The sequence below is a fragment of the Tamandua tetradactyla genome, chromosome X (genome assembly GCF_023851605.1).
Source record: "Tamandua tetradactyla isolate mTamTet1 chromosome X, mTamTet1.pri, whole genome shotgun sequence".
NCBI classification, from domain to species: domain Eukaryota; kingdom Metazoa; phylum Chordata; class Mammalia; order Pilosa; family Myrmecophagidae; genus Tamandua; species Tamandua tetradactyla.
Window position 1 is genome coordinate 172,362,155 of NC_135353.1, and position 17,518 is coordinate 172,379,672.

Sequence of the window (17,518 nt, forward strand, 5' to 3'; positions counted from 1 at the left end):
GGATTCAAGTTGCTAGTATTTTGTTGGAATTTTTGCATCTACATTCATTAGGGAGATTGTTCTGTTCTTTTCCTTTTTTGTAGCATCTTTAGCTGGTTTAGTATTAGAGTGATGTTAGTATCACAAAATAAATGAGGCAGTATTCCTTTTTCTTCAATTTTTTAAAAAGTTTGAGCAGGACTGGTGTTAGTTCTTTTTGAAATGTTTGATAAATTCCCCCTGTGAAGCCATCTGGTCCTGGGCTTTGGAGAAAGATTTTTGATGCCTGGTTGAATCTCTTTACTTGTGTTTGGTTTATTGAGATCTTTGATTTCTTCTTGAGTCTGTGTAACTTGTTCATGTGTTTCCAGCAATTTTTCCATTTCATCTAAGTTATCTAGTTTGTTGGCATATAGTTGCCAATAGTTTCCCCTTATTACTTTTTTTATTTCTTCAGGGTCTATGATAATTACCCCCTCTCATTTCTGATTTGTTTATTTGCATCCTCTCCCTCTCTCTCTCTCTCTCTTTTTTTTTTTTTGTGCCTTGCTAATGGTCCATTGGTTTTATTGATTTTCTCAAGCAACCAACTTTCAGTTTTATTGATTCTTTCCATTGTTCTTTTGTTCTCCCATTCATTTAACTCTGCTTTAATCTTTGTTATTTCTCTTTTATTATTTGTTTTGGGGTTAGTGTGCTATTCTTTCTCATGTTCTTCCAGGTGAGCAGTTAAGTCCTTGATTTTTGCTCTTTCTTCTTTTTTTTTACAAAAAGACTCTGGGAATTGAACCCGAGTCTCCAGCACAGCAGGTGAAAATTCTGCCACTGAGCCACTGGGCACCACCTCTTTTTTTTAATATAGGCATTTAGGGCAACAAATTTCCCTTTCAGCACAGCCTTTGCCACATCCCAATAAGTTCTGGTATTTTGTATTTTCATTTTCAATCATCTCTAGGTAGCTACCATTTTCTCTAGCAATTTCTTCTTTGGCCCACTGGTTGTTGAAGCGTGTGTTATTTAATCTCCATATATTTGTGAAAGTTCTGTTCTTTGGTGGTTATTAATTTCCAGCTTCATTCCATTGTGATCAGAGAAAGTACTTTGAATGATTTTAGTGTTTTTAAATTTATAAGACCTGTTTTGTACCCCCAGCATATAATCTATCTTGGAGAATATTCCATGAGCACTAGAGAAGAATGTATATTCTGGAATTTGGGAGGTGTACTGATCAATACATATCTGGTAGGTCTAATTTACCAATCAAATTGTTTCAGTTCTCCATTTCCTATTGATTCTTTGTCCAGTTGTTTATCTGTAGAGAAGAGTGGTGTATTGAAGTCTCCTACTATTACTGCTGAACCATCACTCCCTTCAGTTTTGCCAATGTCTGTCTCATGTACTTTGGAGCTCCCTCATACGGAGCATAAACATTTATGATTGTTATCTCATCCTTGTGAATTTCCCCTTGATTAATATATAAAGTCCTCTTTTGTCTTTTACGATGTCTTTAAATTTAAAGTCTATTTTGCTTGATACTAGTATAGCTACTCCTGCTTTCCTTTGATCATAGCTTGTGTGGAAAATCTTTTTCCATCCTTTCACTTTCAATCTATTTGCATCCTTGTGTCTAAGATCACTCTCCTGTAAGCAGCATAAAGCTGCATTATATTTCTTAATCCATTCAGCCAATCTGTATCTTTTAATTGGTAAGTTTAGTCTGCTAACATTCAGTTATTACTGTAAAAGCATTTTTTGAATCCTTCTTCTTATCCTTTGGATTTTATGTGTCAAGTTTATATATTCTTTTCCTTATTTCCCTTTTTATCCTTTAAGTTACCCATATTAGTCTCTTCAATTCTGTGCCCTCCTTCAGATCTCCCTCTCTTGTATTTTTTTACAGCTGAGAGAACTTCCTTTAGTATTTCTTGTAGGGCCGGTATGCTGGTTTGAAAGCATTAAGTGCACTAGAAAAACCGCGTTTTAATCCTGATCTGTCTTGTGGAGGCAGCCTTTTCTTTTAATTCCTGTTTGGTAGTGTAGGTTGGAAGCTCAATTAGGTTATCTCCACGGAGATGTGACTCACCCAATCGTGTGTACTAACCTTGGGTTAGAGGGAGATATGACTGTACCCATTCCAGGTTGGTCTTGATGAGTTTACTGGAACCCTTTTAAAAAGAAAGCCTTTTGGAGAGGGCAACCGAACCATGAGAGAGTCGTGGGAACCACGAGAGCCCAAGCAGCCAGAGACCTTTGGAAATGAAGAAGGAAAACACCCCCGGGGGAGCTTCATGAAACAAGAAGCCTGAAGAGAAAGGTGGCAGATGTCGCCATGTTCCCCATGTGCACTTCCAGGTGAAAGAGAAACTCTGAACCTCATCAGCCTTTCTTGAATGAAGGTAACCTCTTGTTGGTGATTTAATTTGGTCATTTTTATAGACCTGCTTTAGTTGGGACATTTTTCACAGCCTTAGAACTGTAAACCTGCAACTTAATCAATTCTCCCTTTTAAAAGTCATTCAGTTTCTGGTATATTGCATTCTGGCAGCTAGCAAACTAGAACACATGGTAAAGTGGAAATAAAGTTACAGACAAAATTTAGGTTCTTAATCCACTGACTTTGACTGGGAAAATATATAGGGAATAGGATAAATAAGGAAACTATCCAAAATTTTCTGGATTAATCACATGGGTCTTTAAAAGTGGAGAGGGAGGCAGAAGAAGATGCCACAGGGATTCAGTGTGAGAATGACTTGACCTGCTCTTGCCAGCTTTGGAGATGGGGGAATTTCACTATGAGCCAAAGGATGCAGGCAGCCTCTAGAACATGGAAAAGGTAAGGAAAAGAATTCACCCCTAGGACCTCCAAAAAAGAATCCAGGTTGATGACACCTTACCCAAGGAGACCTACAAAACACTAAGGTAATAAATCTGAGTCTTTTTAAGCCACTCATTTTGTGGTAATTTGTCACAGCAGCAACTGAAAACTGTACTTTGAAATGTCAAGAATAGATTTTTTCTTCCAAATTAAGCTGTGGTGACCCTCCAAGTTTTCACTCAACAGCTGTCATTGCAAACCTTTGTTTGGGGTTGCTCGTCTTGCTAACAAATGTATTTGCAGAATCGAACATTCATTTAGGTGCATGTTTTGGGTTTACTAAAGCTGACGAAATGCAATGTACCTGAAATGGATTAGCTTTAACAATGGGGATTTATTAGCTTACACGTTTACAGCTCTGACGCTGTGAAAAATGTCCAAATCAAGGAGTCATTAGGACAATATCTTCTTCCAGAAGAAAGGTTGCTGGCCATCGGGACTCCACTGTCACATGCAAAGGCATATGGCAGCATCTGCTGGTCCTCCCCTTTCTCTTCTGATTTTTGTTAGTTTCAGTTTCTGGCTGCTGCATCCGTGCAGCAGATGTCTCATTTCTTTTCAGCATCTCTGGCTCTTTTCTGCATCTTCTCTCTTATCTTCTTGTAAGAGGTTTCTGGCCCTCCCTGAATGAGGAACTTAAATCCTACTCACCAAAGATCCCACGTACAATGGGTTCAACCCATATGATGTGAAAGGGTCTAAATTTTCAGAAACTATCCTTTTAGTCATGATTTTAAGGGGCATTTTTTATTTTAAAAAAAGCAGCTAGTGATTGAGTTCTATGAATTGCCTTTTACAAAATATATTCACATGATCATGCAATTGCCACACATCCTTTACTTTTAAAAATTTAATCTTTTCTGTCTGCCCATCATCAGGTGGCTTACAAAATCCACTACAGCATGCCATAAATTGTTATTTTTATCAAGTATGTTGATACTTATGCAGGAAAGTCTATTCTTTAGCTGTTGAATAAACCTAAAAAGCAAGGTCTTGGGAGACAAGTATTAATATTGCTTATGCACTTTCATGTTTTTTCCTATGTCTTTTCCTATGTCTTTTTACACTTTTTTCTTCTATCAGTTTCAAATATGTACATTCTATTTCTTCTGTGTTACAGTTTTGCATGTATTTTTACAAAGCTTAGAACTGCACAGTATCTTCCCTTCCCCTAAAATTTCCAAGGACCCTAGAAGAATTTAGCTCCTATACTCTCTCTTTCCTCTCTTAAACGTTTTATTTTCCATCATTTTATTTTGTTTAACACCTCCTAAGAGCAAGCATTTTATCCCCCAAAGTTTCATAAAGTCAATGCTTATTGCACTTATCCAGTTTGTTTTCTTTGTTTGTCATTCCACCTGACATTTCAGACCTTCTCTTTCTAGAATTGTTTGCCTTCTGTTTTCAGAAATTCACTCAGTTACTAGCTATTCTAATGCTGCATCATGGTAAATTCTCCCCCTTGTGCTTCTCTGTTTTTAAAATGTCACCATCATTATTGAATCACCCATTTAGACATGTGTTTCAGTTTGCTAAGGCTACTGGAATGCAGTATACCAGAATTGGATTGGCTTTTATGAAGGAGATTTATTAGGTTACAAGTTACAATTCTAAGGCCATGGAAATGTCCAAATGAAGGACCAATAAAAGGATACCTTCACTCAAGAAAGGTTGATCATGTCCAGGGTTCTTCTGTCACAAGGGAAGGTATATGGTGACATCTGCTGTCCTTCTCTCCTGGCTTTTGGTTTCAAGCAGCTCTCTCAGTTCCTGGTGTCTCTTAGGGCATTTCCTTCTGCATCTCCAAAGGCCTGTGTCTGCTTTCTGTGTCTGCTCTTTTAAGGACTCCGGGAAGCTAATTAAGACCCACCTTGAATGGGAAGAGTCACATCTCCTTCTAATCTAAAGGTCCCACCCACAACTGGATGTATTACATCTCCATGGAAACGACCCAACCAAAAGGTCCTACCCAACAGCAGCTTTGCACCCACAAGATTGTATTAGGATTAAAAGAACCTGGCTTCTCTGGGGATTAAAACTTTCCACTAGTACAACATGTAATTCAAGGTTGATCATTCTTTCTTAACCATGGAATAGATTATTCTGTCATACTGAGGCATCCACTGCTGAAGTTCATTTGTTCAGAAGTTTGATACTGGTTTAATCCTCATTACTTTGTAGATAGCCTGTCCTTTCTCTCTGAGCAATCTGAAGATCTTTTCTTTTTCCCATTTTCCTTTCATTTTTGTGTGTGTGTATGTGGTCTGCAACTTCACCATGAAGCTTTAACTTATGGATTTATTTGTATTTACCCTGCCCACAATTATTTCCTGAATGTGCTTCCTGAAGGCCTTTCATTAACTCGGAAATTTTTTCACCCATTTTACTCTATTTTTCTTGAATACTTTCTATTTCTGATTCTTCCCGCACTCATCCTTCAGGAACCATAATTAACTATAGTGGATAATAATTATAACAACAAAAATATTAATAATAATAATAGTTATTGAGTATTCACTATGTGCTAAACAAGACTAGCCGCACAAGCATGGATGCAAGTGTAACTGATTTTGCAACACAGCAAATAATCTGAACAGCTGGTCTGAGAAGCAGATGCTATGTTTCCTCCATTTTATACAGGAAGAAACCAGAATACAGAGATTTCTTCCCAGTCCCACATCTAGCAGGAAGGAGAGCCAAAAACTTTTCCCCAGGGCATTTGTCCCAGGCCAGATGCATTTTTAGGTTGAGGGAAAGCCCCTGTTCAGATCTATTGCCCTCTTTTGTGTCCCCCCTTCCAGGTGCATGGAATGTAGAAACGATTTCTGGAGAAACAGCAGCCATTTTGCAGTCATGAGGTGAGAGGCACAAAGATGATCAGTATTGCAAGTGGATGTTGGAGTGGAAATCATCAAAGCCTCTGAGCCCCTGGGGATGATGTTGAGCCACTGTCCACGTGTGGTTCCAGCGTCCAAAATGTTTATTATGTGAAAACAGTAAAATAAATTCTAATTGCCTAGCCCTCTGTAGTCAGATTTGGAAGGCTTTCCTTGTTTTGTATTCTGCTTTCTTTTAAGACTTATCATGAAATGTGTTCCTAAATGGTACAGCATCTAAAAGGAAGAGTTGTGAGAAAGCTTTGTTTGATTTTGTTGTCGTTTTTGTTTTAAATGGGAGACTCATGTACACTGAATTCAATAGTGAATCATGTCACAAACATCTGATTACATGGGGGGAATCAATATTTTTCCTGCAGATCAACCCAAGTCTAATCATGTAATAATTCTGAAACTTTACCCAATGTCTCGAAAACATCTTTCTTTGCAGACTTGAATGAATCAATAGCATGTATTAATTCATACTGAATCATTATATTGATATTTCTTTCAGTCTCCAGCATCTTGGCGCAGCTAGAAGGAAAAACCTGGAAAGGTGAAACTATAACCTACACCATACTTTGAAAGTTGTTCTAAAACCACTTGCTAAATTTCATTTTGAAATTTTTTGTATACAAGTTATATTTAACAATAAAAATGATTTTTAAAAATCAGTTTTTTAAAACTGATTCTTTAAACTGATTTTTTAAAAAATATGCTCTTAAAAGAATTAATAAGGTGCCATCCCCACCATAAAAAGGGCCAGGCACCTGTGTGCAGGTGTATAATATGAGAGAGAAATTAAGACATGGTCTAAGGGAAACGGACAAAATATCCTTCCCGTGCCAAGAGGAGAGAGCTGTTGCCTGGCCCTCTGAGGCGAACACTGATATTTAAGTGGAATAGTGCACACACATATAAAATTCTCTATTGTATCCACACCTGTCCTGGGGGATTATCCCGCCACCGATATAGGACAACATTGCATAAATGTCCATGGGTCTTCTGGGCTCATCAATCACCTTCTCAGGCTCCAGGACTGTCGGCCAGCGGAAAATTCCAGGGACATGCATGCATCCTTCCCAGACTCCCATTCCTCGGCCACCTGAAACCAAAGACGAAAACCAACACACATGAAGCGCAACCCCGCAGCTCCCTACAAGATTGCATCTAGACGTGTCTTTAGACTCGCTCTGTGCAAAGCGTATGGAAACAACTGAGCTATGATTCTCGCCTTCATGAAGTGAAACCTCTGGCTGTGAATTTCGGGTATGCAAAGGATAATGTAATAACAGCGAGTACAAAAGAAGGGCTGACATAGTGCGATCACCTGTGGAGACTACCGAATTTCAATATCATGAGAGGAAATGAGGGAGAAATCCCTTCAACGGGCAAAGCTATCACTGTAACTTGTTCAGGCTCTAAAAGATGGGTGCGACAAGCTGAGGAATTTTGAGTTTCTCGGATGCTTTCCTCTGGACGGGATGGAACAGGAGGTTATAAGCAGGTGTAAAATGCAGAGGTAGCAAAAGTGTTAAGAAACACTTCTTAATTAAAGGCCACTTTGGGTGATTCTGAACCCAAATGTGAGATGAAGGCAAAGCAGGAGCACAATTTTGGGGGAGAGGTTCATTGCAGAAGAGAATATGGCTTTGTCCCAAATAGCACAGTTGAGGTCATACAGATTCAAGAGAGAGAAAGAGAGACACAGAAACCGAGACAGGGAGAAGGGAGAGAGAGACAGACTCTCCAAGGGAAAAAAAACAATTACAACTCTCCAAAAGTAGAAAGAGTTATGAGCAGTTAGTTCACTAAATCCCTTCCCTGCGCTTTTCACTCTGCCAGGCATTGTGACCTGAGAAGAGAATATTACACAATGTCTCCCTAGTAGAAATTGAGGGAAATTCACTGCTGGCAATACAGGTATGACAATTCCAGTGTTTTCATGGTCCGAAGTCCCCCAGGTACTCACCCCCATTTAAAAACACATATTACAAAGAAAACTTAACATGCTTCCTGAAACAAATCCTTATTTTTCCACAAGCAACACCCAAGCAAACATCGAAATTTTGTTTATCCTACTTAACTACCGGAAAGTGGGTGAGACTGCAACAAAGTTGATTAGTTAACCACTATGGCCAAATTTATCGACCAAATATGAGAATCCCAGTAAGGAACGGGCCCCTGTGCCAAAGGAGATGCAATTTTGCACACCTCTTCAGAGTCAGGTAGCAGATGCTTCTTAGGATGGGGGTTTTACACAAACACACACACACACGTGAGCTGTGTCACTCTTGTAATCCTCCATTTCATTGCATGGCACATTTTGAATGACAACTTTTTGTGCCTGCCTTTTCTGCTAGACTTCAAAGCTATTTAGTATCTGCCAATGAGCACTATTATGATAAAACAGCTGATGCACATGTTTAGAAGCTCACCTCTCTTTCAATCCCTGTTATTATGTTGCATATTACATAGGAATATAGATACACGGTATAGATGTATGTATCTACATCATTAATGCATATACTATTACATGACATATATATATTGTTATATTATATACATAGTATATAGTATACATAAACACCCATACTTATATATATACAATATTTTATAAAGCAGGAGGAAGTTTAACAGTTCTGATTTTTATAATGATGACAAGTTTGATACCCTGTTATCTTTTGGGGGAGCAGGGACAGCAAATATTAGATACTTTTTAAAATATTCTTTTTTGGTGTGGCAATGTTATAAAAACAAAAATAACTGATGCATTAAGTAATCCAGCAGAGGGCATCAGGAGAAAGTGCAGGAATAAGCATCACCTTCATTCTAAAGGAATAACTCTTTCCTCAACTGTGCCGCACCGTCCAATCCGAGTGATAGCCTGATTGACCTACAAAATAAAAAACCTGAATTCAGGTGCTCAAATGAGCATTATTTCACATTGGCACATCTTTCTGTAGCTTTATCTACATGCACAAGGAGCACATAAGCAGTGACTGCCATGTCTTTCTTCAAACATTTGTTTAAAACGCTCGGAAATTGCCCCAGAATTGGCACCGTCATGTTTTTTTTTTTCCAGCTAAGCCTCCTAAAGCAGTGAAACTCACACACACACACGCATACATCTCCAGACAGCATGGCAAATGAATTTAAGCAAAAGCAAAGCAGTTTAAGATGAGAGGGCAGCGGTTGTAAACCACAGAGGGCCCTTTCTCTGCTGTACCTTTGTAGAGCCCATACCAGCCTCCCAGCTGGACGGTCCCATCCCAAGACTCCAGGTGTCCTCCGTTGTCCAAGGTAAAGTACACCAAGGTGAGATTGCCCAGGGCGTGGTCCAGGAGGAGCTTACCTAGGGAAGGTCAGAAACGTGAAGTTTCCCTGATGTCATGTGCACCATTCCTAGTTTATTCGGTGAGACTGCCCATGTCAGCAGGAAACACTGTCCTGGGCTTCTCCAGCCGTCCTGTGGTCTTTACCGTTTGCTGGGAACTCATGCCATTCAAAGACATAAAAACAAGGGTACCAGCTGCAAAGAAGGGCCTTTGTTTCTACGTGCAGTTCTTCAACCTTTCTATTTAGTCATTCGTTTTAAAAGTGATCTGTTTTAGAAGCTGTACATCAACAAGGTTCAACGCTGTACCTTGCAATTAAGTATTAATTTATTTTATTTTTGTGGCAACCCCTGAGCCTGTAGCATAAAAACTACAAAAGCTTTCTGTCAAGACACTATTAAATCATCAGTTTGCTGGAGGATGAACTTTATAAATTCATACCAAATGAATATAATAGCTGCAAAACCTTTTTTCCATATGGAAACATGAAATGAATAGATATATCTAGGTGTAAGTGTGCATCTGGGTGAATTCATACCGAAAGAGGATAATCATAAGTCTCACCAAAGATACCAAAGAGGCCAGTAATGAAAAGTGATTAAAATATTTTTAAAAAGTACAAAGTTTCTTTGAATCAAAATGTTAAAGATTTCAGTAATTCAGCACCCTTGATTTTTGATCATTGTTATGCCTTATTTTTGACTAGGGGCAGTAAATTGCTGAACAACCTTAAGCTTTATAATTATATTATTAAACAGAAAAAAATATGCATGTAGGAAATGCCTCTCTGAGTTGTGACCTGCTCCTGATTTTTATCAGAAAAGAAGGGGAAATATACAGATTATGGAAGTGTTACGCAGAAAATCTACTTTTGATTTATTGCCCTATAAAACAGTATTAGTCATTTGCAAAATGCAATTAGATTGTATCACACATCTGTATCATGTACTTACATTTGTCACATTATAGATATTATAGAATCATTGTAATTATGTGTTATTGACCCGAAGATATAGATCTTAACAAAAATTCTCATGGAAGAAGCACATCCCTTTGACTAAATAGACAAATGTATATTTAAAAGGGAATTTTCCCAGAGGATGATGAGCATCAAGCAAATAAATTACATTCCTACCATTACATAAAGTTACAATATTAGAGTTGTTTTACTGTAACAGTTTAAATTTTTCTGTTTTTCTACCCAAAATTAAACTATGTATAAATTTTTATGCTTGTGGAATATATATATAAATATTTATATACAAGGTATGAGTATATATCAGATTACTTCACATAGTGGAAATTAAAGACCAAAGTTCCAGAATGCTATGCTTCTCTTGTCTTATAAAGAGACCATTAGGTTTTTGCTGATTTTTATTGGTATCCTAGGCAGTGTTTTGCAGCATTAAACATACTATATATAGTAAAATATCACTATTTAGCACATTTAAAATGTACCTAAATTCAAATAACTACATTCTTCACAAAGATATTTGCTGTAAATGGAAACAAACAGCTAAGAAATGAGGGATCATTAATTAGTGTAAGTGGTTCCATCTAGGCATTTTCAGAAGTATCCTTTTCCCCAAAGTATTGCACTGTTTTCAAAAATAAAATGTCCTTGTTAAGATAGCAGAATGTTCTATCATACATATTGAGATTTTAATAAGAAACTACCCAAATGGCACAATTATTTTATGGCTACCCCCCTCTGCCAAATTCGTCCCCAATAATTTCAAATCTTTAGTATTATTTTCTATACTGACCACTTAGATTTTAGAGCAAATCACTTAGATTTTGGTAAATTATCTTTCCAGATTTCTGAGTGTGCCTCATGTAACTAATAACAGTAACCTGTTCTATCTTATATCCTTCGAAATACTAGGCACAGCAATATTCTTTACAGTACAACTTCATTGAAAATTGACAGTGAGTTTTTCAGGAAAGCAACCACTTTTGTGTTAAAGATGGGAAAACCTAGATTTATAAATTACGGTTGTTTTCCTGGGGAATATATTCACTGCTATCACTTAACCTAGAGTCGGTTTTTAATTCAATCCACTGAAAGAAATACTTAACAGTATGTGGCCATGATATAAAAAGGTACGGCATGAATCTGATATATAAAGATATGTTTGAGAATACTCACCCACCATCCAATCCATTTCTTCAACACTATCCCCATGTAAGCCATATTTACCATGTCCAACAAACATTTTTTTGGTGATAAGTGGAGTGTGGACATGCAAAAAGGATTTAAAAAAAAGGGAAGAAAATGTCCACCCTTACACCTAAGGGTAGAAAATCAATTGCATTATCTTTACCAGTCAAGGCAATTTCCCCACTTTGATTTTGTTTTGCATCATTTGAAAGAGCTTGGGAAGACTAGTGGAAGCTTTGGATGTGCCTTGGTGAATAGCACCATTCATTTGGGTGGCTATAAACCACAACAAGACATTACGTCAAAAGCATGTGAGGCGGGATAAAGAAAAACTGAGAATTCATATTAGTAATAAAATAGCGTCATCAAACTTTTAATCTCTGGAATCCAGCTTAGCATCAAACATAAGTAGCAGTTCAGCAAAACTTTAATCTTTATTGAATAAATGAAGTCACTTAAGAAACAATATTCTGTGACCCCACAAATTCACTAATAAGGAACAAAAAGAAACCTGAATTCTCCTTACCAACTGTATTCCCTTGAACAGGAATGAGAAGAAATGTATCCTAAGTACAGGCTTAATTGCGCTGCAGCTGGAGCTCCAGACCCTCACCATTTTCCATCTTCCCTGTGCTCCCCAGTAACACAAACCCCAATATTTAAGTATGTCCAAGGTTGCCCAGGACTCAGACTACATTTCCCATCACATCTAGAAAAGTCTAGGTGAACCAAATACAAGGGGGAGGAGGAGTAAATAAAAATGTAGGATGCTTTTTCTAGAAAGTCCCTTTCTCATTCTTTCCCCCCTCCTCCTTATTGTTTCCTGGAACATAAATATGATGGCTGGAGCTTCGGCATCCACTTTGAGCTATGAGGCTGCTCACATGGGCTAATGGTATAAAAGTAGCTGGGCTTCATCTGACGTCTGCCTACCACAAAAACAAAATAAAGTTCTCTCAATTATTTGTCCTGTTGTTTGCATTTTACATTTCTATGACACACATAGCCATCCTACAAACCTATTCATTTATAACAGCATTAAAAAGGGGGTGGGAGATACAGTTATGTTCTCTCAAAGACAGCACAAGCAAACTTGGCAGTCATAGAAGCAGGTAAGAAACGATGAGGGGTTGCTTAAGCGTTAACCCCCCTGGAGTTATGTTATAGCTTCTTCCACACACTCCCCACTCTGAGGACAGAAAAGCCAGTGAGAGTCCATTTGGACAATATTAATGGACTTCCAATTTGCAATCTAGAAGGAGCTGGCATTGAAAACAATGAGCACTTATTCCATTCATGCATGTGTGGCTTGAGTTAGAGTTACAAGACTTAAAACTAGATGTCTGTAAATACAGAGTCAGTTCCCAGTAGTTCAGAGATGTGAGAAGAATTCTTCAGATTCTGAGGCCAAGCAAAACTCAGACAAATCCCAAAGTGTCAATCAACTTAGACATTAATCCCCGTTAGAGCAGTATAGATTAAAGAACAACAATTCCAGTTTTTAAAAACAGGAGTGGGTCAAGTACAGTTCACTGAGAAGTCCAAAGAAGGAGTCGAACCCATGGTTTAGGGGATGGTAGCGGTGGTCGTTCCGAGACGCACAGCTCAAACCCTGATGCCACTTTTCTGGGGGTGAAGATGAAATCGTACTATCTTAGTATTCACACCATCGTCTTCCCAGAATTTGCAGAGTGTTTACTCTTTGGCTGCCGTGCCATCCCCAGTTCCCTTCCTGGGACACACTCAGAAGACCCCTAAATTTCTGTTGCCACACTCCATCCTGCATTCCATCCCAATCTGCATCTTTCAGATGCAGGAGAAACCTTTTGCTGGCTGGAAGGAGGTCAGTCTCATGTCATAGCCAGAGGAAGTAATCAGGTGGGTGTTAAACAACCCCCTTTAAGATTAGAAATCGCTCAGATACCTGGAACTAACACACGCTGGTTGTTTTGTGCTGACTAAACCAGGAACCTGGCCAGAGAATGGTGGACACTAGCTATCCTTAGCCTGAATTGGCTTCTGCCCTTCTCATTCTGTTTCACTGAAATGGAACCAAAATTCTGTAGACAGAGCCCCTCGACAAGGGTCCTGAGCTAAGGGGGTGACCTAAGCCTAGCAAAGTTCATCATGAACCAAGGGATTCTAACAATGCCAATAATTTCTTCTTATGAAGCCCCTTCCAATGACGGTCAGAGATTCTCCTAGTTTATTTACATCCATGATTGCATTGAATCCTTCCCAAATCATTGGTTGCCTATGAGAAAGTCATGATCTGGGTTTATTCATATGCCCAGATTGCATTCATTCACAGGAATAGAGCTAGGTTTGAACCTGAGTTTATTTGTGGAAGTATAACTGAAAGGTTGTCACAAGTCTCTCTGGTCATGGGATGCTACCGGGAGTTAGATGGAAATAGACAGCTGACTTGTCAAATACGGAGAATACTCAGGCAAAGTCTTAATTTTTTTTAACCGGAGACTTCGGTTAATATTTAATAATCTTACAAGTCACCTTAAGAATTATCCCAAAAAAGCAGTTCCAGCAATCAGGCAGCATTTCCCAAAATTGCTTGGTCGCAGAATCTCTTCTTCAAGGAATAACAGATGGGGCCAGCATTTTACAGCAAACACTTAAATGGACAGTAAGTTGCCTTATATTTTCACATCTCTTTCAGGGCATAGCATATCATGGGATCTAAATAATCAACTTTTAGTTGCCTCTACATCACGAACGAATGCATCACACTGCGAGAGAACAACTTTAAAGATTCACCAGCTGCGCTGTGAATGAGGTCGCAAAAGTACATCTCTTTACGAACTATTCCATTTTGCCGGCAAAAGTGGAAACCGTGTCCAGTCTCCATTCTGGACCGCGTCCTCCATACTAAGAGTCTCAGGTCACTCTGTGATAAATCCCTTCTCCCTGTGCCTCACCTCAAAGTTAAGTCAACTGGAAATCACCCAACCTACCGCCCTGGAAGTTCTGAGTCCCAAGGAAAGGGAATTTGTGTTACCACATTTCCACTTTCAGAATTCTGCCGAATACCTATGAGTCCCATGGTGCAGGAGCTTGGCAAAGGTTGTTTCATTGGTGGGGAGGTCACCTGAGCCCCCAGCCAGGCGAGCGCTCGGTTCAGGTTGAAGGAAGACGCCATTCCTAAATTCATGGAAGTCAACAGATTACGGCTTCCGTGCATCTCTTCCTAAGACTTCCTATCCATTCCAAGATTCATGCTGAAATCCTTGCAATTCTCCCTTCTGTTGTTCTACCACACCTTTCTTTGCTCAAAGTTCTCCAATTTTTATGGCTGTATTTCCTTAACCTCCTCTTCTCACTTGTATGGGATGAGAGTTACCAGATTCAATACATTCTACTCAGGATGCCATGCCTGGTCCTTTGATTCCCAATACCAACTCATCTCTGTAAGTGGTGAAAAAACGCTACATCATGTACAAGTGCCTTCCAGATGGAACACCCTCTCAGATTTTGAGTTAGATGTGATGAAATAGCTGATTTATCAAATACAGTGGATGTTCAGGCAAAGTCACTATTTTCTTAATGGGGGCATGTCAGCATATCCAAAAGGCATTCCATTCCCTTCCCATGCCAAACAGGATTCCTATCTCACCGAGGGCAACCACAATCCTCCCCGTCCCTGAATCCAGAAGTAGGAGCTCCCTCAGATCCAATGGGATACCAACTCATCATAATTCTGCCACTGCCCTCGGCTCTGACATTTGTCTCCAATGCTACCTCTTGAGAACATTAATTTAGTGCGTGCATAAAATAAACCATCAATTAGTGTGTATATAAAATCCCAATGGGTGATCCATTTGCTTTGAACAAAATTTAAAAGGTAAAAAGATGTAGCTAGGTGAATTCTCCTTCCTAACCCTGTTTCCAGCCACACAATTCCCTCCAAAAGAAGTTGTGGCTCACTTTCCAGAGATTTCCTAGGCATATACAAAAAGAGAACCTTATTTTTTCATGCGTACTCCCTGTCTTCCTTTTACTGCTTAACAAAAATACCATGATAATGGCTCAGTTTTAGTGGATAAAAGGTTTGCCTCCTGCTTTAGAGCTGCCCTGTTTTTAGTTTCATAAAAATTAAAATTGGTCATTATTTATTAGCCAATCCCTTATTAATAAACAATTGGTTTTACTCCTGCAAGCTTTTGGAATTACACACAATGCTATAAAGAATAATAGTGTGCATTTTCATTTTACATATACACAAGTATGCCTGCTTGATATATTTTTAGAAAATGGAGTAGCTACCTCTAAAGTTATATGTTTAAGTGTGAGAGATATTGTCAAATATGTCCAGTAGTTGTACCAATTCATCTTCTCTCCAACAATACTTGAAAGTACCAGCTTCTCCACAGCCTCCCCAAGGAAACATATTTTTGTGTCTTGATTTTTTTCAATCTGAGCCATGAAAAATGGCATCTGAAGAGTTACAACTAGCATTATCTTATGATGAGAGGTTAAGAATGGTTTCCTTTGTTAAAAGTGCTTTATTTGTCTTTTGCGTATGTGTGTATATGGACCTAAAATCTTTCTGAACCAGTTAAGCTGAAATTGGGAACACATTTTTGCAATTTCTGTATGAAAAAAGGTCCAAGTATTATACTGATATATTGTAAGAATAAAGTTAGAAATCTCCCCTTATATATCCCATACAGCTGTCATATTTCCATCAACCCCATACCCTTTAGACTAGAGAACTTATAAGGTAAAGAGTACAGTATATGATAAGTGGCTCCTGGCATTATCCCACGCTCTGAAACCCTTGTTAAAGAGAGTATGAGGAGAAGAGTGTAGCAATTCCTTTGTCATTTTTATGTGGATTTACACTGCAAAGTAGGTGTATAAGCCTGAAGTTTAAAGGGAACTTGCATGAAACCATCAACAAGGATGTAAGGATTGAAAGAGGAGGAGAAGCAAGAGATTATTTCATGGATACATTGTGGAAAAGAGAACATAGCTGGTTAAGATAAGTACCAGAATATTATCCTCGCATTCCACCTTTACCCTGGAAATTCTGAAAAGTAAGAAGAATTAAGCTGAATTATTTGTGTCAAATGTTTTTTAAAATTACATATGAAAATGCCTTGAATACGGTTTATCTATCAATCACTTGATTTGCTTTGTTAATTTTAATAAACATTATCCCACCTTAGTTTATATTTATAATTTCCTGAAATTAGAAACATAATTAAATTTTTTGAAACTGACGCAGTTCTTTATCTCTACAGTACTACAACATTTGGAGACTACTTATCTAGAAATCAAACTAGCTGGATCAAACTTCAAAGCCTGGAATTATGAAAGAAGTCATGTGAGCAACAAAAGCACATGACAATAAATCCATGTTCATGACAGGGGAACTCGTAATGTTTATTTATTCTTGAGTTTCACGTAACTCAAATTAATCTGGTCGGTTCACTTCCCAGGGTTTATGAGATTAGAAGCTACCACTTAGAAGGAAGAAAAGTCAAAAAAGAAAAATATACTGTGATAGTAGAGATGTTAATATTGGAAGACGAATATAGAAGAACTAAAAGGGGCAGTTTCATACAGAGAAATAGATTTGAAGGGTATCACTGTAGTTTAGCTGGGTATGAAAATTTATGTTCAGAGTTTCTTTTTGGGGTGATGGAAAAGTCTTGGTAAAAGATCAAGACTTTTCCATCACCCCAAAAAGAAACTCTGAATTACACAGTACTCTATTGTAAACTACTGGCACTACATTGTCAACATAATTAACAGTACGGAATTACTTATTTGAATGTGGTTAAAAGGGAAAACTTTAGGTTGTATATACATTACCAGAATAATTTTTTTAATGTAGGACTATACAACACAAACAATGAACCCGAGTTTAAACATTGACTAGTGTCAATTAGTTTAAATTAGTGGCGTAGTAATAACAATGTTTCATCAATTATAACAAAGATATCACAAAAATATAAAGTGCTCACAGTAGGGAAAACCTAGTGGGTATCAGGGGTAAGGTGAGGACTCAGTATTTTCTGTAGATTTCTCTATAAACCTATAACTTCTCTAGCAAAAAACAAATGAAAAAGAAATGGGAAAAAACACAGTCAAATACCACTTCACATCCAAAAAAGATGGCTACAAAAAAAAAAAGAAAGACAATGATAAGTGTTGGCAAAAATGTGGAGAAAATGGAACCATTACACATTGCTGGTGGGAATGTAAAAGGGTGCAGCTGTGTTAGAAAATACTTTGGTAGCTCCTCAACAAGTTAAAACACAGAGTTACC

The 17,518-nt window shown here is 38.1% G+C and overlaps 1 protein-coding gene across 8 annotated transcripts in view; it reads right to left on the reverse strand.

The window, feature by feature from the left end:
- The window catches only part of LOC143671392 (arylsulfatase F-like), a 104,805-nt gene that overhangs the window by 23,618 nt on the left and 63,669 nt on the right, over positions 1–17,518 (reverse strand). For 2 of the 8 annotated variants that reach the window (XM_077146534.1, XM_077146531.1), the window contains exons 3-5: positions 8,960–9,085; positions 8,556–8,626; positions 6,753–6,835 (exon numbers count right to left, since the gene is read on the reverse strand). The gene's annotated coding sequence lies outside the window, so the exon portion shown is untranslated. Of the gene's footprint in view, positions 1–6,672; positions 8,260–8,555; positions 8,627–8,959; positions 16,735–17,518 lie in introns of those variants that run through there. The other 6 variants (XM_077146530.1, XM_077146533.1, XM_077146537.1 and 3 more) reach the window with 5 other exon arrangements.